The 26,293-nt window shown below is 48.5% G+C and overlaps 1 protein-coding gene across 7 annotated transcripts in view; it reads left to right on the top strand.

Annotated features, from left to right (window-relative positions):
• The window catches only part of ZDHHC14 (zinc finger DHHC-type palmitoyltransferase 14), a 336,275-nt gene that overhangs the window by 6,482 nt on the left and 303,500 nt on the right, over positions 1-26,293 (top strand). Inside the window, exon 2 of one of the 7 annotated variants that reach the window (XM_063917665.1) lies at positions 1,065-1,219. The exons of the other annotated variants lie outside the window; for them this stretch is intronic. The gene's annotated coding sequence lies outside the window, so the exon portion shown is untranslated. The remainder of the gene's footprint in view (positions 1-1,064; positions 1,220-26,293) is intronic. 7 annotated transcript variants of the gene reach the window in all.

Genomic DNA, 26,293 nt, shown 5'->3' with positions numbered 1-26,293 from the left:
TGGCCTAGTGCTATCTCCAATCTCAAAATAATAGCCCTGGTCAGGAGGTATTTAATATAGAATAAAATGGAAATAGCAGTAATACCTATGCACTGGCAAGTACATAAAAAAATAATAAACTAAAAACAATGTTAAAAGTGCACTTCTTAGTAGGCTAATTGGCAACCAAGCACAGTAAGATGTGAGTCCGAGTAGCAGTCACTTATGTTAGTGGTATAAATGTCATTCTTGATTAATGTTCCCAATGCATCTAGGGTTAGTAGGTATGAAAACAGTGCATAGTTACCTGCTAGTGTCCATGCTAAGCTGTTTTATCTTGTCCTGTGCTGTCCTCACCTGCGAGCCGCAGTGTCCCGCGGGTGAGAGAACTTGCAGTTACTGATCACCGCTGGGTGAATAAATGAGAGCTAGGGGGCAGCCCAGCATGACTGTAAGTGCTGGTCATGACCCCTAGAGTGACTGAAGGGGGTGGCGTGTTGCGAAACAACGCTCCCTCATTGGTCAACCGTGCCCCCTTTTTGGAAGCCTGCGCGCCAAAAGCGCAAGCATCGATGCCCTCTCCATTCTGAAGCGCCCTGCCCTGTTCTCATCTGGCATGAACACTAACCTACTCCTGCATACACTCCTGGCCATGTAATACATTTAGCATGGGTAGTATTTTGTGATATCGTCCTGTGTGTATGCAGTATGTTGCTGACGATGCGTGTTGTCAGCGACGCCGGATGTGCAACGGGTAATACCGCCAGCAAGGGCCCCCTCTGTCGCTCATCGTTCGTGGCATTGGCAAGTGTGTATGCACTTGTTGATTCTGCCGGGGACCCACTGCACACAATCTGACTGGATACACACTATTGTCTAGTGCAGGCCTGTCCAACCTGCGGCCCTCCAGCTGTTGTGAAACTACACATCCCAGCATGCCCTGCCACAGTTTTAGCATTTCCTGACAGCAAAACTGTGGCAGGGCATGCTGGGAATTGTAGTTTCAGAACAGCTGGAGGGCCGCAGGTTGGACAGGCCTGGTCTAGTGTGTACCCAGCTTAAAACTGTCTTCTTTCTCCTTTTAGGTGACACACAGACAAACAAACAGTTAAAAGTATTTCACCTCCCAGTGTCGCTGTTGTAGGCATAGGCGCTGGAACGGGGGCTTGCGACTGTGATCCTGTACACTGTTAAAATGTCTCTTCTTACGGCAGTGCTGCACAACTGTAGGGTTACTCAGGTCAGTTATCCCAATGTACGTCGAATGTTTTCATATACAAGCAGTGGACCTGAGATGTGGGCAACATTTGCATGTTTTTGCACAGCCACTGCATAGTAAGTTGCAGCTGTGACGGCATTCCATCAATCTTTGAATTGGGCCCAGTGTCTTTTCAGATACGTGGAAGAGAATAGAGGGCACTGAAAGCAAACTAGTTATACAGAGAATGCTATTTCAGATAGACAGTGAATAGCATGATTATGGATGTCTGAACACACACACACACACACACACACACGGCGGGAAATTTACCTTTTTTCTCTTACGTCCTAGAGGATGCTGGGGACTCCGTAAGTACCATGGGGTATAGACGGGCTCCGCAGGAGACATGGGCACTATAAAGAACTTTAGAATGGGTGTGCACTGGCTCCTCCCTCTATGCCCCTCCTCCAGACCTCGGTTAGATCCTGTGCCCACAGGAGACTGGGTGCATTGCAGTGGAGCTCTCCTGAGTTTCTCTGAAAAAGAATTTTGTTAGGTTTTTTATTTTCAGGGAGCACTGCTGGCAACAGGCTCCCTGCATCGTGGGACTGAGGAGATAGAAGCAGACCTATTTAAAGGATAGGCTCTGCTTCTTAGGCTACTGGAAACCATTAGCTCCAGAGGGAGTCGGAACGCAGGTCTCGCCCTCGCCGTTCGTCCCGGAGCCGCGCCGCCGTCCTCCTCGCAGAGCCGGAAGATAGAAGCCGGGTGAGTATAAGAAGAAAGAAGACTTCAAAGGCGGCAGAAGACTTCAGATCTTCACTGAGTTAACGCCATTGCTCCCACACACTACACACACTGCAGGCACGGATGGGTGCAGGGCGCAGGAGGAGCACCCTGGGCAGCAATAAACCCCTAGGACTGGCTCATATGAATATATAGGCTGCGGAGGCAGTATATTTTATAATCCCCCGCCTGTATAAATAAATTTGAGCGGGACCGAAGCCTGCCGCTGAGGGGGTGGAGCTTGATCTCACAGCACTAACCAGTGCCATTTTTTCCACAGCACACTGCAGAAGCTGGCTCCCCGGACTCTCCCTAGCTGAACACGGTGACAGAGGGCAAAGGTGAACAAGGGTGACATAATAAAATATATCCATCAAGCTACCAAACTATTTTAATTGGGAACAGGATTAATTATTACCAATGCATATAATTGTTACATCACCTTTATGATAAAACCCAGGGATACCTACTTACTTGCCAAACTTCTCATAAAAAGCATCTTAAATTAAGGGCTTCATTGAGCCCCTTGGGCGCAAGAGTATTTAATGTATGAATCCAACGGGACTCCAGTTGTAATAATTTTCTGGATCTATCTCCACCCCTTAAAGATTTAGGGACCTGGTCAATTATTTTATATCGAAGTGTGGCCATATTATGTTGTTTTTTAGCAAAATGACGGGCAACTGGTTGTTCGCTATCACCTGCTTTTATAGCTTCACGGATGGCATACCTATGTTGTGCCATCTTGATCTTAAAGGCGCAATCCGTCTTGCCCACATATGATAAACCGCATGGGCATGTGATTAAATAGACCACAAACTTCGATTCGCAAGATAAACACTGTTTGATGTTATATGATTTCCCAGTATGTGGGTGCAAAAATTTAGTTCCCGGTGTCGTATAACTGCACGTTGTGCATCCACTACACCGGTAACAACCCGCTTTTCTGCTAAGGAAGTGTTCCTTAACCAAATTAAATTGAGAAATGTCGGTCTTCATGACAATATCCCGTATACTGCTATTTCTAGAATAGCTGGGTAATAGTTTAGATTGGAACACCTCACCTAACCCTTTATCAGTAGCCACAATGGGCCAGATTTGTTTGGTCCTTTTAGTCAAATGGTGACTACTAGAGTTAAAGCGGGTTACCCAAGGAAATCGACCCTGTAGCTGTTTAGGGGTTTTTTGTTCTAGTAGTTGTTCTCTTGTGAGACTCAAGGCCCTCTTTCGTGCTGTCTTCAACAGTTTAATTGGATAGCCTCTATCTAAAAATCTTAGAGACATGTTCTGTAAGGCTTGTTCCATCTCCTGTGGCTTAGTAGTAATGCGGCACACTCTCAAATACTGTGAGAACGGTAAACTGCGGATCGTGGATTTGGGGTGGGAACTATCATATCGCAACACATTATTTCTGTCTGTGGGTTTCACAAACAGTGATGTGTTGACCATCCCTTCATCAATCGTGATGCAAACATCCAGAAAATTGATGGATATGGATATATATATATATATATATATATATAACACACACACACACACACACACACACACACACACACACACACACACCCTGTGTGTGTGTGGGGTGTCGGTACACCTGTGTCGGCATGTCTGAGGCGGAAGGAGAGAGGAGGTGGAGCAGATGATTGTGGTGTCTCCGTCGCCGACACCTGATTGGTTGGGCATGTGGAATGTTTTAAATGCAAATGTGACCTTGTTACATAAGAGATTGGACAAAGAAGAGTCATGGGATAATACGGGGAGCCAATCAATGGCTTTGACGGTGTCACAGGGCCCTTCAGGGTCTCAAAAACGTCCCCTATCCCAAATAGCAGACACTGATACCGACACGGATTCTGACTCCAGTGTCGACTACGATGAAGCAAGGCTACATCCAAGGGTGGCCAAAAGTATTCATTATATGATTATTGCAATAAAAGATGTTTTGCATATCACATGACCCCTCTGTCCCTGACACGAGGATACACATGTTTAAGGAAAAGAAACCTGAGGTAACATTTCCCCCATCTCATGAGCTGAACGCGCTATTTGAAAAAGCTTGGGAAACTCCAGACAAAAAACTGCAGATTCCCAAAAGAGTTCTTATGGCATATCCTTTCCCGGCACAGGACAGGGTACGGTGGGAATCCTCGCCCAGGGTGGACAAAGCTTTGACGCGCTTATCCAAAAAGGTGGTGCTGATGTCCCCAGACACTGCAGCTCTCAAAGATCCTGCTGGTCGCAGACAGGAAACGACTTTAAAATCAATTTATACACATACTGGTGCCTTACTCAGACCGGCAATAGCATCGGCTTGGGTTTGTAGCGCGGTAGCAGCTTGGACAGATACCTTGTCAGCTGATATTGATACCCTAGTTAAGGATACCATTTTGTTGACCTTGGGTCACATCAAAGACGCAGTCTTATATATGAGAGACGCTCAGAGAGACGTCGGACTACTAGGTTCAAGGGCCAACGCATGGCGGTCTCGGCTAGGCAAGCACTGTGGACCCGCCAATGGACGGGTGATGCTGACTCAAAGAGGCATATGAAAGTTTTACCTTACAAGGGTGAGGTTCTATTTGGGGAAGGTCTCGCGGACCTGGTTTCCACAGCTACCGCGGGTAAATCTACCTTTTTGCCTTATGTTCCCCCACAACAAAAGAAAACACCTCAATATCGGATGCAGTCCTTTCGGTCGCATAAGTCCAGAAGAGGTCGGGGCTCTTCCTTCCTCGCCAGAGGTAAGGGTAGAGGGAAAAGAATGCCTGCTACAGCCAGTTCCCAGGAACAGAAGTCCTCCCCTGCTTCTACTAAATCCACCGCATGACGCTGGGGCTCCACTGAGGGAGGCCGCACCGGTGGGGGCATGTCTTCGAGACTTCAGCCACGTCTGGGTTCAGTCGGACGTGGATCCTTGGGCGATGGAAATTGTATCCCAGGGCTACAAGCTGGAATTCGAAGACGTGCCTCCTCGTCGATTCTTCAAATCGGCTTTACCAGCTTCTCCCCCAGAGAGGGAGATAATTTTAGCTGCAATTCAAAAGCTGTGTCAACAGCAGGTGATTATCAAGGTTCCCCTAACACAACAGGGGAAAGGGTACTATTCAACCCTATTTGTGGTCCCGAAACCGGATGGCTCGGTCAGACCCATTCTAAATCCCTGAACCTGTTCTTAAAAAGGTTCAAGTTCAAGATGGAATCGCTCAGGGCAGTCATCTCCAGCCTGGATAGGGGGGGATTTTATGGTGTCACTAGACATAAAGGATGCATACCTTCACGTCCCCATATATCCTCCTCATCAGGCATACCTGAGATTCGCTGTACAGGACTGTCATTACCAGTTTCAGACGTTGCCGTTTGGGCTTTCCACGGCCCCGAGGGTGTTCACCAAGGTAATGGCCGAAATGATGGTGCTCCTACGCAGGCAAGGAGTCACAATTATCCCGTACTTGGACGATCTCCTGATAAAAGCGAGATCAAAGGAACAGTTGCAGAAAAGCGTATCACTCTCCCTGAGGGTGATGCAGCAGCACGGCTGGATTCTCAATCTACCAAAGTCGCAGTTGGTTCCAACGACCCGATTGCCTTTCTTAGGCATGATTCTGGACACGGAACAAAAAAGGGGTTTTCTCCCGTTGGAAAAGGCCCAGGAACTCCAGAACTTGTTCAGGGACCTGTTAAAGCCAAAAAGGGTGTCGGTCTATCAATGCACTCAAGTTTTGGGAAAGATGGTGGCGTCTTACGAGGCCATTCCCTACGGCATGTTCCATGCGAGGACCTTTCAGTGGGACCTTCTGGACAAGTGGTCCGGGTCACATCTACATATTCATCAGATGGTCAGCCTGTCCCCCGGGGCCAGGGTATCTCTCTTGTGGTGACTGCAGAGTGCTCACCTTCTAGAGGGTCGCAAGTTCGGCATTCAAGACTGGGTTCTGGTGACCACTGACGCGAGCCTCCGAGGATGGGGAGCAGTCACACAGGGAAGAAACTTCCAGGGACTGTGGTCAAGCCAGGAGGCTTGTCTACACATCAACGTACTGGAATTGAGGGCCATATACAACGGCCTGCGTCAAGCGGAGAATGTTCTTCGCGACCTACCGGTTCTGATTCAGTCAGACAACGTCACAGCAGTGGCTCATGTAAACCGCCAAGGCGGAACAAAGAGCAGAGTGGCAATGACAAAAGCCACCAGAATTCTTCGTTGTGTGGAAAATCATGTAAGTGCTCTGACAGCAGTCTTCATTCCGGGAGTGGACAACTGGGAAGCAGACTTCCTCAGCGGACACGATCTCCATCCAGGAGAGTGGGGACTTCATCAGAAGTCTTTACAGAGATTGCAAGTCAGTGGGGACTGCCTGAAATAGACATGATGGCGTCACGCCTCAACAAGAAGCTTCCGAGGTATTGTGCAAGGTCAAGGGATCCTCAGGCGGTAGCTGTGGACGCCCTGGTGACACCGTGGGTGTTTCAGTCGGTCTATGTGTTCCCTCCTCTTCCTCTCATCTCAAAAATATTGAGAATCATCAGACGAAAAGGAGTACAGACAATTCTCATTGTTCCAGATTGGCCTTGAAGGGCCTGGTATCCGGATCTGCAGGATATGCTCACAGAAGATCCGTGGCCTCTTCCTCTCAGAGAGGACCTGTTGCAACAGGGGCCCTTTCTGTTCCAAGACTTACCGCTGCTGCGTTTGACGGCATGGGGGTTGAATGCCGGATCCTAGCTGGAAAGGGCATTCCGGATGAGGTCATTCCTACTCTGATAAAGGCTAGGAAGGAGGTGACAGCGAAACATTATCACCGTATCTGGAGGAAGTATGTGTCTTGGTGTGAGACGAAGAATTCCATCTGGGACGTTTTCTCCACTTTCTACAGACTGGAGTGAATTTGGGCCTAAAATTAGGCTCCATTAAGGTACAGATTTCGGCCCTGTCCATTTTCTTTCAGATGGAATTGGCTTCTCTCCCAGAAGTCCAGACTTTTGTGAAGGGAGTGCTGCATAACCAGCCTCCTTTTGTGCCCCCAGTGGCACCATGGGACCTTAACGTGGTGTTACAGTTCCTTAAGTCTCACTGGTTTGAGCCTCTTCAAACCGTGGAATTAAAGTCTCTCACTTGGAAAGTGGTTATGTTATTGGCCTTGGCATCTGCAAGGCGAGTGTCTGAGTTGGCGGCTCTGTCTCACAAAAGCCCCTATCTGATTTTCCATGAGGATAGAGCGGAGTTGTGGACTCGTCCTCAATTTTTGCCTAAGGTGGTTTCCTCTTCATATGAACCAACCTATTGTGGTGCCTGTGGCTACAAGGGACCTGGTGGATTCCGAGTCCCTTGATGTGGTCAGGGCTTTGAAAATTTATGTAGCCAGAACAGCTAGGGTTAGGAAATCAGAGGCTCTGCTTGTCCTGTATGCAGCCAGCAAGGTTGGCGCTCCTGCTTCTAAGCAGACTATTGCTCGCTGGATCTGTAACACGATTCAGCAGGCTCATTCTACGGCTGGATTGCCGTTACCTAATTCGGTAAAGGCCCATTCCACTAGGAAGGTGGGCTCTTCTTGGGCGGCTGCCCGAGGCGTCTCGGCATTACAGCTTTGCCGACCGGCGACTTGGTCGGGTTCAAACACTTTTGCTAAATTCTGCAAGTTTGATACCCTGGCTGATGAGGACCTCATATTTGCTCAATCGGTGCTGCAGTCATCCGCACTCCTGCCCGTTTTGGAGCTTTGGCATAAACCCCATGGTCCTTACGGAGTCCCCAGCATCCTCTAGGACGTAAGAGAAAATAAGATTTTAAACCTACCGGTAAATCTTTTTCTCCTAGTCCGTAGAGCAGTGCGGATTACCTCTGCAAGACTTGTATAGAGTTGTTGCTTACATAAGGGCTATGTTACAGTTTGAATCGGTCTTTAACTGATACTGGTTTTTGTTCATACTGTTAACTGGTTATGTGTACTCCAGGTTATATGGTATGATTGGTGTGGGCTGGTATGAATCTTGCCCTTAGGTTAACAAAATCCTTTCCTCATATTGTCCATCTCCTCTGGGCACAGTTCTCTAACTGAGGTCTGGAGGAGGGGCATAGAGGGAGGAGCCAGTGCACACCCATACTAAAAGTTCTTTATAGGTGCCCATGTCTCCTGCGGAGCCCGTCTATACCCCATGGTCCTTACGGAGTCCCCAGCATTCTCTACGGACTAGGAGAAAAAGATTTACCGGTAGGTTTAAAATCTTATTTTTTATTTTTTCCCCCTGCAAAAGCACACCGGGTGTAGTTCCCGGCATCATGTGTTTTTCGTGATCGTGGCCACAAAAAACAGCACTTATCAGGGAGGTGAAACAAAATCCCTGATAATGCCGATTATCTGCGTCCCTTGATTACCCCCTAAGGATCAATTAGCTGTGGCAATTTACTGCGGCTAATTGAATTCTCCACTATGGGGGTAATTCCAAGTTGATCGCAGCAGGAAATTTTTTAGCAGTTGGGCAAAACCATGTGCACTGCAGGGGAGGCAGATGTAACATGTGCAGAGAGAGTTAGATTTGGGTGTGGTGAGTTCATTCTGCAATCTAAATTGCAGTGTAAAAATAAAGCAGCCAGTATTTACGCTGCACAGAAACAAAATAGCCTCCCCAAATCTAACTCTCTCTGCAAATGTTATATCTGCCCCCCCTGCAGTGCACATGGTTTTGGCCAACTGCTAAAAAATTTCCTGCTGCGATCAACTTGGAATTACCCCCTATATACGAACTGTATGGTTGGAATTTAAATTATTTTCAGCCCACAGCCAAATAGATAGCACCCAAACGGAGCTATTCAATTGTGCTGGCATCTGCATTCGGTGATGTGACCATGCCAGCCAGCTTAACCACTTGTCTGGTGTGGTTGCATCATTTATGTCCACAGCAGGCAGTGTGTTATCTGTTCGGGTTGCAAACAATGTGACCAGTCTGTTACAGAGTGGCCGGCTGCTGGAAGATAATATTCTAGCAGCTGCCAATCACAGAGGGACCTCTGGCCTCTCTGCCTCCCTGCACCCTTCCAGTGTCTGCTGTACTGCCGATCGCTGGTGATTGGTCGGCACAGCAGGACCCCCGACCCCCAGCCCGGCAGCTACCTGGGAAATGTAAATCAGCTTCCCCGCCCCCACACACCTACAGTGTATACCTGGACACCAAAGTCTCTCTAAGGTTTCCAATGGTGGTGATACGTTGTTTGAAAGAAACCCATGTTTTTCAAATATGAAAGTCCCCTTTTTTTTTCCATTCCTAATTAAATTGTTTCGGATAACTTTAAATACATGTTCTTCACCTAATTCACCCAGAACACACACTTTCTGAGCTTTTTTTTTTTTTTTGGGGGGGGGGGGGGGGAATATTTGCTAGTTAAGTGATTAAAGACAATAACAGGACATCTGTAACACTGCCTATGCATCTAGGGCTGCAAGAGATGTCTCCACAATTACTCGTTTCAAGGTTCATGTGTGAAGATTGTAGGGTTGTTTATCTCAGCTAAACTACTACCTGATTAGGCCTCTTACCTGTTGCTAATATTGTAAGAAACCATTTTCTCCTGCTTGGAATGTGCACACAATAATTTGTATTTGCTGAAAGATATTAATCTATTAATGAACAGTGTAGAGGAAAATATGCAATTGTTTGATTTCAAGGGTCATTTTTGCAGATAACCGTGCTTGAGTCCTTTTTGCTTTTTAAGATTTGTTTTTGTTATATATTACTCATGACTTGTGTTAATGTAGCTTGAAATTGTCAAGTTACCCTTTGTCTAAAAGTAGATTAGACACATAAATTCCAAAACATGTGATTTTGTATTCTCCGTGAACCAGACTCATTTGTACAGTGTGTGAGGGGTTGTTTTTTCTTGCCATGCATTGTGGATAAAAACACTGATGTATAAAACCATATCCACTGGATAATGAATGTAAGTGCAAACGGGTTTGTAACGAGATGCCAGCGGATGGGATCCTGGCGGTCAGCATACTGACCACGGTATCCCGGCAGCTGGCGGGGGAAGGCGGGCGAGCACAACAGAGCCACTTGCGGGCTCGCTGCGCTAGCCACAAGTTCTATTCCCACTCTATGGGTGTCATGGACACCCACAAGTGGGAATTGTCCCTGTGTGCCAACATTCCGTCTGCGGCATTGTGATCGCTGAGGATTTCGGCATGGTGACCGCCGGGATCCCAAGTGGAGTTCACATAACCGCATCCCTTTCAAACACCTGTTTTACTTCTGCATATGTGACCATTTGGGAGGAGGTGGTGCGGGAGATTAAGTGCTGGCGGGCTAGTGGCTGCTACCGAATAAACTTTATACACCTCCCTTTGCAACAAGCATTACCCTGGGCAACGGGCGTGAAACGCCTGGCAACGGGGCGTGACACCGAGCGCGTGAAACCCCTGGCAGCGGGGCGTGACACCGTGCGCGTGAAACCCCTGGCAACGAGCAGTTAATTTAAAAGTAATTAGAAGCTTTACTGTAGGGCATAATGTATCACGGACATTGCGGTGTATGGCATAATATGGTGCAAGGGGCATTACTGTATGGGGCTTAATATGGTGAAATATTTTTATTTCTCTAACGTCCTAGTGGATGCTGGGGACTCCGTAAGGACCATGGGGATAGACGGGCTCTTTAAGAAAGAATTTACGTTATGGTGTGCTCTGGCTCCTCCCTCTATGCCCCTCCTCCATACCTCAGTTTGATACTGTGCCCAGAGCGAGCTGGGTTCTTTTCATTGAGCTCTCCTGAGTTTGCTGAGAGAAAGTATTTTGTTAGGTTTTTTATTTTCAGGGAGCTCTGCTGGCAACAGACTCCCTGCATCGTGGGACTGAGGGGAGAGAAGCAGCCCTACTCTCTGAAGCTAGGTCCTGCTTCTTCGGCTACTGGACACCATTAGCTCCAGAGGGATCGTACGCAGGATCTCGCCCTCGCCGTCCGATCCCAGAGCCGCGCCGCCGTCCCCCTCGCAGAGCCGGAAGACAGAAGCCGGGTGAGTATGAGAAGCAAGAAGACTTCGAAATCGGCGGCAGAAGACTCCGTTATTCACTGAGGTAACGCACAGCACTGCAGCTGTGCGCCATTGCTCCCACACACCTCACATACTCTGGTCACTGTAAGGGTGCAGGGCGCAGGGGGGGGCGCCCTGGGCAGCATTTGGACCTCTTTTTGGCAAAAGTAAACATATATACAGTTGGGCACTGTATATATGTATGAGCCCCCGCCAAGAAAATGTATATTTAAGCGGGACAGAAGCCCGCCGTCGGGGGCAGGGCTTCTTCCTCAGCACTCACCAGCGCCATGTTTTTTCTCCACAGCACCGCTGAGTGGAAGCTCCCCGGTCTCTCCCCTGCTTATACCACGGTAGAAGAGAGGGTTTTAAAGAAGAGGGGGGGGGGGGCACATAATTCGGCGCAGATAATATCAGCGCTACTGGGTAAACATTAAATTGCTGTGTTTTTTCCTGGGTCATATAGCGCTGGGGTGTGTGCTGGCATACTCTCTGTCTCTCCAAAGGGCCTTGTGGGGGAATTATCTTCAGATGAGCATTCCCTGAGTGTGTGGGTACGTGTGTGTCGACATGTCTGAGGTAAAAGGCTCTCCTAAGGAGGTGATGGAGCAAATGTGTGTGTGGTGTCTCCGTCGACAAAGCAGACACCTGATTGGATATGTGAAATTAAGTGCTGAGGTAAATTTATTGCACAAAAGATTAGAGAACAGACAGGGAATCTACCCATGTCTGTCCCTATGTCGCAGAGACATTCAGAGTCTCACAACGCTCACTATCCAGAATAATAGACACTGATATCGACACGGAGTCTGACTCCAGTGTCGACTACGATAATGCAAAGTTACAGCCAAAATGGCAGGAAAGTATTCAATATATGATTATTGTAATGAAAGATGTTTTGCATATCACGGATGACTCATCTGTCCCTGACACAAGGGTACATATGTTTAAGGGGAAGAAAGCTGAGGTAAATTTCCCTCCTCGCATGAAGAAAGAGAGCGGGAATCTCCAGACAAGAAGCTGCAGCTTCCCACAAAGAATTCTCAGGGAGTATCCTTTCCCTACTAGGGCCAGGATACGAGGGGAATCTTCCCCTAGGGTGGACAAAGCTTGTCACGTGTACCCAAAAGGTAGCGCTGACTTAACAGCTATCCTCAGGGATCCTGCAGATAGCATGCAGTAAAAGTACTTTGAAGTCCATTTACACACATGCTGGTACACTACTCAGAACGGCGATTGTGTCGGCATGGGGTTATAGCGCTGCAGCGTGGACATTGAGACCCTAGTATGTGTGTGTGTGTGTGTGTGTATGTATGTATATATATATATATATATATATATATATGTGTGTATATATATATATATATATATATATATATATATATCTATATATATATATATATCTCATGCCCAAAGAGACATTAGTCTACTGGGTTCTAGAGTCAACGCTATGTCGATTTCTGCTAGACGTATCCTGTGGAACATGCACAGGTGATGCCGACTAAAAGAGGCATATGGAAGGTTTACCTTACAAGGCTGAGGAATTGTGTGGAAAAGGGCTCTCGGACCTGGTCTCCACAGCTATAGCTGGTAATTCTGATCTTTTGCCTTATATTCCCGCACAGCCTAAGAAAGCACAACATTATCAAATGCAGTCCTTTCGATCACAAAGCAAGAAAGTCCGAGGTGTGTCCTTTCTTGCCAGAGGCAGGGGCAGAGGAAAGAAGCTGCACAACACAGCTAGTTCCCAGGAACAGAAGTCCTCCCCGGCCTCTACAAAATCCACCGCAGGTCGCTGGGGCTCCACAGGCGGAACTAGGCCTGGTGGGTGCACGTCTTCGAAATTTCAGCCACAAATGGGTTCACTCCCAGGTGGATCCCTGGGCAAAAAAAATTGTGTCTCAGGGATACAAGCTGGAAGTCGAAGAGATGCCCCCTCACCGATACCTCAAATTGGCCCGACCAGCTTCCCCCCACGAGAGGGAAATAGTGTTAACTGCAATTCACAAATTGTATCTTCAACAGGTGGTGGTCAAGGTTCCCCTCCTTCAATAGGGAAGGGGTTATTATTCGACCATGTTTGTAGTCCCGAAACCGGACGGTTCGGTCAGACCCATATTGAATTTAAAATCCCTGAACATATACCTGAAAAGGTTCAAGTTCAAGATGGAATCGCTGAGAGCGGTCATCGCAAGCCTGGAAGGGGGGGATTTTATGGTGTCTCTGGACATAAAGGATGCATACCTTCACGTCCCCATTTATCCACCTCATCAGGCGTACCTCAGAATTGTGGTACAGGATTGTCATTACCAATTTCAGACGTTGCCGTTTGGTCTCTCCACGGCCCCGAGAATCTTCACCAAGGTAATGGCGGAAATGATGGTACTCCTGAGGAAGCAAGGGGTCACAATTATCCCATACTTGGACGATCTCCTCATAAAGGCGAGATCAAGAGAGCAGTTGCTGAACAGCGTATCACTTTCTCTGGAAGTGTTACGGCAACACGGCTGGATTCTAAATATTCCAAAGTCACAGTTGGTTCCTACGACTCGGCTGCCTTTCCTGGGCATGATTCTAGACACAGACCAGAAAAAAGCTCAGGAACTCATGACACTGGTTAGGAACCTATTAAAACCAAAACAGATGTCAGTGCATCACTGCACTCGAGTCCTGGGAAAGATGGTGGCATCATACGAGGCCATTCCCTTCGGCAGGTTCCATGCGAGGACCTTTCAATGGGACTTACTGGACAAGTGGTCCGGATCACATCTTCAGATGCATCGGTTAATCACCCTATCCCCCAGGGCCAGGGTGTCTCTTCTGTGGTGGCTGCAGAGCACTCACCTTCTAGAGGGCCGCAGATTCGGCATTCAGGACTGGGTCCTGGTGACCACGGATGCAAGCCTCCGAGGGTGGGGAGCAGTCACACAGGGAAGAGATTTCCAAGGTCTGTGGTCAAGTCAAGAGACTTGCCTTCACATCAACATCCTGGAACTAAGGGCCGTATACAACGCCCTGCGTCAAGCGGAGAACTTGCTTCGCGACCAACCGGTTCTGAATCAGTCAGACAACATCACCGCAGTGGCTCATGTAAACCGACAAGGCGGCACAAGGAGCAGAGTGGCGATGGCGGAAGCCACCAGAATTCTTCGCTGGGCGGAGAATCACATAAGCGCACTGTCAGCAGTGTTCATCCCGGGAGTGGACAACTGGGAAGCAGACTTCCTCAGCAGACACGACCTCCACCCGGGAGAGTGAGGACTTCATCAAGAAGTCTTTGCACAGATTACAAGTCGGTGGGGACTGCCACAGGTGGACATGATGGCATCCCGCTTCAACAAAAAGCTACAGAGGTATTGCGCCAGGTCAAGAGACCCTCAGGCAATAGCTGTAGACGCCGTGGTGACACCGTGGGTGTTCCAGTCGGTCTATGTATTCCCTCCTCTTCCTGTCATACCCAAGGTGCCCCTACAGAGGAATTCCAGCTGGGCCGTTCCTTCACTTCCTACAGTCAGGAGTGAATTTGGGCCTAAAATTGGGTTCCATTAAGGTCCAGATTTCGTCCCTATCCATTTTCTTTCAAAAGGAGTTGACTTCTCTACCTGAAGTTCAGACGTTTGTAAAGGGAGTGCTGCATATTCAGCTCCCTTTTGTGCCTCCAGTGGCACCTTGGGATCTTAACGTGGTGTTGAGTTTCCTGAAATCCCACTGGTTTGGACCACTCAAAACGGTGGAGTTGAAATATCTCACGTGGAAGGTGGTCATGCTATTAGCCTTGGCTTCGGCTAGGCGTGTGTCAGAGTTGGCGGCTTTGTCACATAAAAGCCCCTATCTGGTTTTCCATGCGGATAGAGCAGAATTGCGGACCCGTCCATAATTTCTGCCGAAAGTGGTTTCATCCTTTCATATAAACCAACCTATTGTGGTGCCTGTGGCTACTACTGACTTGGAGGATTCCGAGTTGCTTGATGTGGTCAGGGCTTTGAAGGTTTATGTAGCCAGAACGGCTAGGGTCAGGAAAACAGAATCTTTGTTTCTCCTGTATGCTTCCAACAAGCTTGGTGCTCCTGCTTCAAAGCAAACTATTGCTCGCTGGATCTGTAACACGATTCAGCAGGCTCATTCTGCGGCTGGAGTGCCGCTGCTAAAATCAGTTAAGGCCCATTCCACTAGGAAGGTGGGCTCTTCTTGGGCGGCTGCCCGAGGGGTCTCGGCATTACAGCTTTGCCGAGCGGCTACTTGGTCAGGTTCAAACACTTTTGCAAAGTTCTACAAGTTTGATACCCTGGCTGAGGAGGACCTTGTGTTTGCTCAATCGGTGCTGCAGAGTCATCCGCACTCTCCCGCCCATTTGGGAGCTTTGGTATAATCCCCATGGTCCTTACGGAGTCCCCAGCATCCACTAGGACGTTAGAGAAAATAAGTTTTTACTTACCGGTATATCTATTTCTCGTAGTCCGTAGTGGATGCTGGGCGCCCGTCCCAAGTGCGGACTTCTTCTGCAATGCTTGTATATAGTTATTGCTTAAATAAGGGTTATGTTATGGTTGCATCAGGGTTGGACCTGATGCTCTGTTGTTGTCATACTGTTGACTGGTTGTTATAAACTCATGTTATACGGTGTGAGTGGTGTGGCTGGTATGAATCTTGCCCTGGATTACCAAAATCCTTTACTTGTACTGTCAGCTCTTCTGGGCACAGTTTCTCTAACTGAGATCTAGAGGAGGGACATAGAGGGAGGAGCCAGAGCACACCAGAACCTAAATTCTTTCTTAAAGTGCCCATGTCTCCTGCGGAGCCCGTCTATCCCCATGGTCCTTACGGAGTCCCCAGCATCCACTACGGACTACGAGAAATAGATTTACCGGTAAGTAAAATCTTATTTTTTTCCCTGTGGTGGCTGAGGTCTATTGTTGCAGGGTCAAAAACTGGGGTGTAAGGTAGTCTTTTTCTGCAAGGCCACGCCCATTTTAGCAAGGCCACGCCCTTATGTCTATGGGGTGGCGCATTTTGGGTGCCCAAGCTGTTGACTTTACTCACATTTCCGCTCTCCACCTTAGGTTTCTGTGAGCAGAAAAGTTGCGCCGATTAAAGCAGCAAATTGAATTGCTTCATCAGGCGCCCATTAATGGCACCTGAAAAATAACAATTGAATCATAGTCTAGAGCAGTGATGTTCACCTTTTTTTTTTTTTTTTTTTTTTTCTTTTTTTTCTTCTTTCACTCGTGGCACACCAAACAATATTCTAAAATTGCCAGGGCACACCATAAGTTCTCCACAGAAAATAACAAAACAAAACACACACATTGGCCCTCACAGTAAAAAAATATAAAATCCACACATATTGTTTTTTTTCTGTGTAGGCCAATCACATTGCTCCCCACATAAATCATGTTGCTCAATACATAAATCCTATTGCTCCCCACATAAATCAATTACATTGCTCCCCACAAATCATGTTGCTCACACATAAATCAATCAAATTTCTCCCCACATAAATCCTATTGTTCCCCACAGGAGAACTAAAATAACAAATATTAGCCCCTACCGGTCAGCTGTCCTTCTCCCTGTCTCTCAGTGGCGGGGGTTGTTCATAGTGGAGTGCTGCGACTACTGAGCAGCGGGCAGTCGGGCAGATGTGGGTGGGCAAGGAAAGTTGTGTATGCAGGCAGGAACTGGAAGATGTGTATGCGGGTGGGCTGGTTGGTGAGATGAGGCTGCCATGACCTATGATATCACACCGCCGCATCTTCAAGGCATAGGTCACTGCCGGAGCATGACATCCTCTAAGAAGAGCCCGGGCCAATAGTTCACTCTGAAGGTGCAGGAAGCTGCTCTGGCTCCGCGGCACACCTTACAACTGGTCGCGTCACACTGGTTGAAAAAGCCTGGTCTAGAGGACTAGAGGAAGTGCAAGGAAGCATACTTTATGGGCGGAATTAAAATCTTTTAGACGCCGGCAGACACTAGATGGCGCCGAACTGAGATATTCAAATGTAGCTCTGTTCAGTGGCGATCAGCTTTCCAGGCATCTACATTTCACCCAGCACCCACCAGGGAGGTATGCAAAGGCCAGAAAATACACAAATTAACCCTGCTCTGGTACCATGAAAAAAAAGTTACGTTGACAGTACCATGGGGTCGAATTAACCACATGGTAAGAAACGTACTATGTCACCACAATATAAACTGTTTAATACAATATTTTATTTTTCTCCAACTAAAGGTTCATACACATGGTGAGATTTTTGTGCTATGCCCGATTCCAATTATGCAACATGGACTGTGGTCGGTATCGCAAGCAAAGATGACTGTGCTTGCGATACCGATTTTGGCTAAGTGACAATTTTGACTATCTTTAACACAAGAGAGTCAAAATTGACTTTCTTGCAGTCTATTTTTGCTTACAATGCCGATCACGCGGGACCGCGCATCGGCATCGCAAGCTGTGTACACACGGTGCAATATGCACTAACTTTCCTTACAATTTTGATTATATAGTCAAAATTGTAAGAAAAGTTAAGTGCATATCGCACCATGTGTACACACCTTAAGATTACTCAACAAACGTTTGTACTCAAATCTCATCAAACAGGCGTATTTTTTTATTTATTTTATTATTATTATTATTATTATTACATTTTATTTATAAGGCGCCACAGGTGTTTCGCAGCACCGTAGAAAGGACAGTACATGGAGACAAAACTTAGCATTACAGTAAATAAATAACAAAAATAGAGTACTGGTAACAAAGAGCACCACATTTCCCAAAACATAATACAGCCAAGATGTAAGTAGTGAGGGAGTAATCATCATACTACTTGGGGCTGGCAGCCATAGATGGAGATGAGCCTTTACCAGCAGGAGAAAAAGCTGGTAAAGATGGTCGCTGAGTAGGGGAGAGCTGCGAGTGAAATGTGTTGAAGAGGGCTTTGACAACAAGAGGAAAGAGGGTACTGCTCTGAAGAGCTAACAATCTAGTGGGAAGGTGTGACAGACAGATGACATGAGGTGCAAGCAAGCGGGAGGTAGCCTGATGGCAGTATGTACGCAAAGCAGAGATGTTCAAGGCATGAGGCAGGGGGATGGAGGAGCAGCCTCAGGACTAGGTTATGCATCGGAAGGGTATGATTTGATGAATAGGTGGGTTTTTAATGCCGTTTGAAGCTCGGGGAGAGTTTAATGGAGCGGGGGAGCGTGTTCCACTGAAGGGTTGCAGCACAGACAAAATCCTGAACTCGAGCATGGGAAGCAGTGACCCAGCAGAGGAGAGGCGACTGCATTGGCCGACCATAGGGGGCGGGAGGGAGTATGAAGGGAGAGGAGGTTGGAGATGTAGGGAGCAGTGGAATTAGAGATGGCCTTGTAGGTGAGGGTGAGGAGTTTGAAGAGGATTCTGTAGGGGAATGGGAGCCAGTGTAGATTTTGTGGAAGGGGAGTGGCAGGCGGGGGAGGAAGATAAGCCTAGCTGTGGAGTTGAGGACAGATTAAAGGGGAGCAAGCGAGGAGAATATTGCAGTAGAGTCGTGAGATGACCAGTGAGTGGATGATTAGTTTAGTTGCGCTCTGGGAGAGAAATGGCCTGATTTCGAGCAATGTTGCGTAGCTGGAACAGACAGGATTGCGCCAGAGCTTTGTTGTGGGGTGCAAAGGAGAGGGAGGAGTCGAGTGATGCCCAAGCAGCAGAGCTGGGGAACTGGGGAGATGGTTTTGTCAAGTGATAGAGATATTGGTAGGGGGTGTTACTCTGGCTGGGGGAATGACAATGAGTTCAGTTTTGCCCATGTTGAGCTTCAGAGAGTGCTCATCCATCCAGGAGGAGATGGCGGAGAGGCAGCTGAAAACCTGAGAGAGGACACTGGGACAGATCAGGAGAGGTAGAGCAGCATAGAGGTGGTTTGAAGGCCAAAGTAGTTAATGAGCGCACCCAGGGAAGAGGTGTACAGGGAGAACAGAAGGGGGCCTAGAACAGAACCCTGAGGGACACCAACAGGAAGGATGGAAGGGTGTGAGGTGGCGCCGGAGACAGAGAAGGAGCAGTTAGTGAGGTAAGAGGTAAACCAGTTAAGGACAGTGCTAGAGAAGCCAACGTTTTGGAGTGTGCGAAGGAGGAGAGGATGAATCACGGTGTCAAAGACGGCAGAGAGGTCCAGAAGGATGAGCATAGAGAAGTGGCCCCTGGATTTGGCCGAAAGCAGGTCATTGGTGACTTTCACCAGGGCAGTCTCAGTTGAGTGGAGTGGGCGAAAGCCAGATTGTAGTGGATCAAGGATGGAGTTGTCAAAGAGGTAGCTTGTGAGACGGCTGTAGACCAGTCGTTCAAGTAGTTTTGAGGCGAATGGGAGAAGAGAGATGGTGCGGTTGCTAGTGAATGATGAAGGGTCGAGGTTTATTTTTTATTTTTCTGACGTCCTAGTGGATGCTGGGAACTCCGTAAGGACCATGGGGAATAGACGGGCTCCGCAGGAAACTGGGTACTCTAAAAAAAAGATTAGGTACTATCTGGTGTGCACTGGCTCCTCCCTCTATGCCCCTCCTCCAGACCTCCGTTAGAACCTGTGCCCGGCCAGAGCTGGGTACCCCTAGTGGGCTCTCCTGAGCTTACTAGAAAAAAGTATTTTTAGGTTTTTTATTTTCAGTGAGTTTCTGCTGGCAACAGACTCACTGCTACGTGGGACTAAGGGGAGAGCAGCAAACCTACCTGCTTGCAGCTAGCTTGTGCTTCTTAGGCTACTGGACACCATTAGCTCCAGAGGGTTCGAACACAGGCACCTGTCCTCGATCGTCCGTTCCTGGAGCCGCGCCGCTGTCCCCCTTGCAGAGCCAGAAGAACAGAAGCTGGAAGACGTCAAAATCGGCGGCTGAAGACTCCTGTCTTCATTAAGGTAGCGCACAGCACCGCAGCTGTGCGCCATTGCTCCCAGCACACTTACACACTCCGGTCACTGAAGCTGGGCTGCAATTGAGATACCTTTGGCACAAAATCATACATATATACAGTCTAGCACTGTATATATGTAAAAACCCCCGCCATTATTATACACTGAAAGCTGGACAGAAGCCCGCCACTGAGGGGGCGGGGCCTTCTTCCTCGGCACACCAGCGCATTTTTCCCTTCACAGCTCCGCTAGAAGCACGCTCTCCCCTGCAGTATCCAGGTACAAGACGGGTTAAAAAGAGAGGGGGGGCACATAAATTTAGGCGCAAATCGAAACAGACAAGCAGCTATTGGGAAAATCACTTTTCTCTGACGTCCTAGTGGATGCTGGGAACTCCGTAAGGACCATGGGGAATAGACGGCTCCGCAGGAGACTGGGCACATCTAAAGAAAGATTTAGGACTATCTGGTGTGCACTGGCTCCTCCCCCTATGACCCTCCTCCAAGCCTCCGTTAGATTTCTGTGCCCGGCTGAGCTGGATGCACACTAGGGGCTCTCCTGAGCAGCAATAAATAGCACCTTGGCTGGCAAACTGACACCATATATAGCCCCAGGGGCTATATAGGTGTATATTAACCCCTGCCAGAATTATTAAAATAGCGGGAGAAAGCCCGCTGAAAAAGGGGCGGAGCCATCTCCCTCAGCACACTGGCGCCATTTTCCCTCACAGCTCCGCTGGAAGGATCGCTCCCTGGCTCTCCCCTGCAGTCCTGCACTACAGAAAGGGTTAAAAAGAGAGGGGGGCACAAAAATTAGGCGCAGTATATTATAATAATGCAGCTATAAGGGAAAACACTCTCTATAGGTGAAATCCCTGTGATATATAGCGCTCTGGTGTGTGCTGGCATACTCTCCCTCTGTCTCCCCAAAGGGCTTTGTGGGGTCCTGTCCTCTGTCAGAGCATTCCCTGTGTGTGTGCTGTGTGTCGGTACTGCTGTGTCGACATGTATGATGAGGAAAATGATGTGGAGGCGGAGCAAATGCCTGTGAATGTGATGTCACCCCCTGCGGGGTCGACACCTGTGTGGATGGACTTATGGAAGGTGTCAACTCCTTACACAAAAGGTTTGACCCGCTACCTCAGGTGACAGACACAGATGTCGACACGGATACCGACTCCAGTGTCGACGACGATGAGACTAGTGTACCCTCCAATAGGTCCACCCGTTACATGATTGAGGCAATGAAAAATGTATTACACATTTCTGATAATACCCCAGGTACCACAAAAAAGGGTATTATGTTTGGTGAGAAACTACCTGTAGTTTTTCCTGCATCTGAGAAATTAATATGAGGTGTGAGAGGAAGCGTGGACTTCCCCCGATAAGAAATTGATAATTTCTAAGCAGCGTACCCTTTTCCGCCAGAGGATAGGTCACGTTGGGAAATACCCCCTAGGGTAGATAAAGCGCTGACACGCTTATTAAAAAAGGTGGCACTACCGTCTCCGGATACGGCTGCCCTAAAGGAACCTGCTGATAGAAAGCAGGAAACTACCCTTAAAGCTATATACACACACACGAGCATTATATTGAGACCAGCTATTGCCTCGGCATGGAGGTGCAGTGCGGCAGCTGCGTGGTCAGATTCCCTGTCGGATAATACTATGGATAGGGACAATATTTTGCTGACAATAGAGCATATAAAAGACGCTGTCTTATACATGCGTGATGCACAGAGGGATATTTGCCGGCTGGCATCACAAATAAGCGCTATGTAAAAGCGATGCCGATTCAAAACGGCACATGCAAGTTTTGCCCTATAAGGGGGTGGAACTGTTTGGGGATGGTCTTTCAGACCTAGTTTCCACAGCTACTGCTGGGAAATCAAACTGGTTGCCACAAGCTACCCCACAGCAAAAGAAAGCTCTGTATTATCAGGTACAGTCCTTTCGGCCCCAGAAAAGCAAGAGGGCTGGAGGCTCATCTTTTCTGCCAAGAGGAAAAGGTAGAGGGGAAAAAAAGCAGCACACAGCTAGTTCCCAAGAGCAGAAGTCCTCCCCTGCGTCCGGTAAGTCCACAGCATGACGCTGGGACTGCTCAGGCGGACCCGGGTACGGTGGGGGCTCGTCTCAAAAATTTCAGCGCACAGTGGGCTCTCTCACAGGCGGATCCCGGGGTTCTTCAAACAGTATCTCAGGGGTACAGGCTGGAATTCGAGACGTCTTCCCCCCCGCCGTTTCCTAAAATCTGCCTTACCGGCAACTCCCTCTGCCAGGGAGGCAGTGTGGTGGTTATCTAAAAACTGTATTCACTGCAAGTGATTGTCAAGGTACCCCTCCTTCAACAAGGAAAGGGTTACTATTCCACAATGTTTGTGGTACCGAAACCGGAAGGTTCGGTGAGACCCATATTAAATTTAAAATCCTTGAACACATATATCAAAAGATTCAGGTTCAAGATGGAATCGCTCAGGGCGGTTATTGCGAACCTGGACGAGGGGGATTACAGTGTCTCTCTGGACATCAAGGATGCTTACTTGCATGTCCCCATTTACCCTCCTCACCAGGAGTACCTCAGGTTTGTGGTACAGGACTGTCACGATCAGTTCCAGACGCTGCCGTTTGGGTTATCCACGGCACCGAGGGTCTTTACCAAGGTAATGGCCGACATGATGATACTCCTTCGCAAGAAGGGAGTTTTTAATTATCCCGTACTTGGACGATCTCCTGATAAAGGCGAGGTCCAAGGAACAGTTGGTAGTGGGGGTAGCACTTTCTCGGGAAGTGCTGCAACAGCACGGCTGGATTCTCAATATTCCAAAGTCACAGCTGGTCCCGACGACACGTCTTCTGTTCCTGGGAATGATTCTGGACACAGACCAGAAAAAGTGTTTCTTCCAGTGGAAAAAGCCGAGGAGTTGTCATCTCTAGTCAGAGACCTCCTAAAACCGGGACAGGTGTCGGTACATCAATGCACACGAGTCCTGGGAAAAATGGTAGCTTCGTACGAAGCAATTCCATTCGGAAGGTTTCATGCAAGGACTTTCCAGTGGGACCTGTTGGACAAATGGTCCGGGTCCCATCTCCAGATGCAACAGCGGATAACCCTGTCGGCAGGGACCAGGGTGTCGCTGCTGTAGTGGCTGCAGAGGGCTCATCTACTAGAGGGCCGCAGATTCGGAATACAGGACTGGGTCCTGGTGACCACGGATGCCAGCCTTCGGGGCTGGGGTGCAGTCACACAGGGAAGAAATTTCCAAGGACTGTGGTCAAATCAGGAGATTTCGCTTCACATAAATATTCTGGAGCTAAGGGCCATTTACAATGCCCTAAGCCAAGCAAGGCCCCTGCTTCAGAACCAGCCGGTACTGATCCAATCAGACAACATCACGGCGGTCGCCCATGTAAACAGACAGGGCGGCACAAGAAGCAGGAGGGCATTGGCAGAAGCCACAAGGATTCCCCGATGGGCGGAAAATCATGTGTTAGCATTGACAGCAGTGTTCATTCCGGGAGTGGACAACTGGGAAGCAGACTTCCTCAGCAGGCACGACCTCCACCCGGGAGAATGGGGACTTCATCCAGAAGTCTTCCAAATGCTGGTAAACCGTTGGGAAAGACCACAGGTGGACATGATGGCGTCCCGCCTCAACAAAAAGCTAAAAAGATATTGCGCCAGGTCAAGGGACCCTCAGGCGATCGCTGTGGACGCTCTAGTAACACCGTGGGTGTACCAGTCGGTTTATGTGTTTCCTCCTCTGCCTCTCATTCCCAAGGTACTGAGAATAATACGAAGGCGAGGAGTGAAAACTATACTCGTGGTTCCGGATTGGCCAAGAGGAGCTTGGTGCCCGGAACTTCAAGAGATGCTTTCAGAGGACACTTGGCCTCTGCCGCTCAGACAAGACCTGCTGCAGCAGGGGCCCTGTCTGTTCCAAGACTTACCGCGGCTACGTTTGACGGCATGGCGGTTGAACACCGGATCCTGAAGGAAAAGGGCATTCCGGAGGAAGTCATCCCTACCCTGATCAAAGCCAGGAAGGATGTCACCGCAAAACATTATCACCGCATTTGGCGGAAATATGTTGCTTGGTGTGAGGCCAGGAAGGCCCCAACGGAGGAATTTCAACTGGGTCGATTCCTGCATTTCCTGCAAGCAGGGGTGACGTTGGGCCTCAAATTGGGGTCCATTAATGTCCAGATTTCGGGCCTGTCGATTTTCTTCCAGAAAGAACTGGCTTCACTGCCTGAAGTTCAGACTTTTGTCAAAGGAGTTCTGCATATTCAGCCTCCTTTTGTGCCCCCAGTGGCACCTTGGGATCTCAATGTGGTTTTGGAGTTCCTGAAATCACATTGGTTTGAACCACTTAAGACTGTGGATTTGAAATATCTCACGTGGAAAGTGGTCATGCTGTTGGCCCTGGCTTCGGCCAGGCGAGTGTCAGAATTGGCGGCTTTGTCCTATAAAAGCCCTTATCTGATTTTCCATATGGATAGGGCAGAGTTGAGGACTCGTCCTCAGTTTCTCCCGAAGGTGGTATCAGCGTTTCACTTGAACCAGCCTATTGTGGTGCCTGCGGCTACTAGGGACTTGGAGGATTCCAAGTTACTGGACGTAGTCAGGGCCCTGAAAATTTAGGTTTCCAGGACGGCTGGAGTCAGGAAAACTGACTCGCTGTTTATCCTGTATGCACCCAACAAACTGGGTGCTCCTGCTTCTCAGCAGACTATCGCGCGCTGGATTTGTAGCACTATTCAGCTGGCACATTCTGCGGTGGGACTACCGCAGCCTAAATCTGTAAAAGCCCATTCCACAAGGAAGGTGGGCTCATCTTGGGCGGCTGCCCGAGGGGTCTCGGCATTACAACTTTGCCGAGCTGCTACTTGGTCAGGGGCAAACACGTTAGCAAAATTCTATAAATTTGATACCCTGGCTGAGGAAGACCTGGAGTTCTCTCATTCGGTGCTGCAGAGTCATCCACACTCTCCCGCCCGTTTGGGAGCTTTGGTATAATCTCCATGGTCCTTACGGAGTTCCCAGCATCCACTAGGACGTCAGAGAAAATAAGAATGTACTCACTGGTAATTCTATTTCTCGTAGTCCGTAGTGGATGCTGGGCGCCCATCCCAAGTGCGGATTGTCTGCAATACTTGTAAATAGTTATTGTTACACAAATCGGGTTGTTATTGCGAGCCATCTGTTCAGAGGCTCCTTTTGTTATCATACTGTTAACCGGGGTTCCTATCACGAGTTATACGGTGTGATTGGTGTGGCTGGTATGAGTCTTACCCGGGATTCAAAATCCTTCCTTATTGTGTCAGCTCTTCCGGGCACAGTGTCCTAACTGAGGCTTGGAGGAGGGTCATAGGGGGAGGAGCCAGTGCACACCAGATAGTCCTGAATCTTTCTTTAGATGTGCCCAGTCTCCTGCGGAGCCGTCTATTCCCCATGGTCTTTACGGAGTTCCCAGCATCCACTACGGACTACGAGAAATAGAATTACCGGTGAATAAATTCTTATTATTAGCAGTGTAAATCCTTGTGTTATATAGCGCTGTGGTGTGTGCTGGCATACTTTCTCTCTGTCTCCCCAAAGGACTTTGTGGGGTCCTGTCCTCAGTCTGAGCATTCCCTGTGTGTGTGCGGTGTGTCGGGGCCGACACCAGATTGGATGGATATGTGGAAGGTCTTTAATGACAATGTAAACTCCTTACATAAAAGGTTTGATGACGCTGCAGCCTTGGGACAGCCGGGGTCTCAGCCCGCCCCTGCCCAGGCGACTCAGAAACCGTCTGGGGCTCATAAACGCCCTCTAGCTCAGATGGTTGACACTGATGCCGACACGGAGTCCGACTCCAGTGTCGACGATGATGAGGCACATTTACAGTCTAAAATGACTAAGGCCATCCGATACATGATTATTGCAATGAAAGATGTATTACACATTTCTGAGAGTAACCCGGTTAATACCAAAAGGGTTTATATGTTTGGGGAGAAAAAGCAGCCAGTGACTTTTCCCCCATCTGATGAATTAAATGAATTGTGTGAAGAAGCGTGGAGTTCCCCTGATAAGAAACTAGTGATTTCTAAGAGGTTACTGATGGCGTACCCTTTCCCGCCAACGGACAGGTTACGTTGGGAAACATCCCCTAGGGTGGACAAGGCGCTGACACGCTTATCTAAAAAGGTGGCCCTGCCGTCTCAGGATACAGCTGCCCTAAAGGAGCCTGCGGATAGAAAGCAGGAAGTTATCCTGAAGTCGGTGTATACACACTCTGGTACTCTACTGAGACCTGCTATTGCTTTAGCCTGGATGTGTAGTGCTGTAGCAGTGTGGACAGATACTCTGTTAGACGACATAGATTCCCTCGACAGAGATACTGTTTTGCTAACCCTGGGGCATATCAAAGACGTCGTCTTAT

Source organism: Pseudophryne corroboree, chromosome 4 (genome assembly GCF_028390025.1).
Source record: "Pseudophryne corroboree isolate aPseCor3 chromosome 4, aPseCor3.hap2, whole genome shotgun sequence".
Taxonomy (NCBI): Eukaryota; Metazoa; Chordata; class Amphibia; order Anura; family Myobatrachidae; genus Pseudophryne; species Pseudophryne corroboree.
This window is presented reverse-complemented; position numbering and strand designations above follow the sequence as displayed.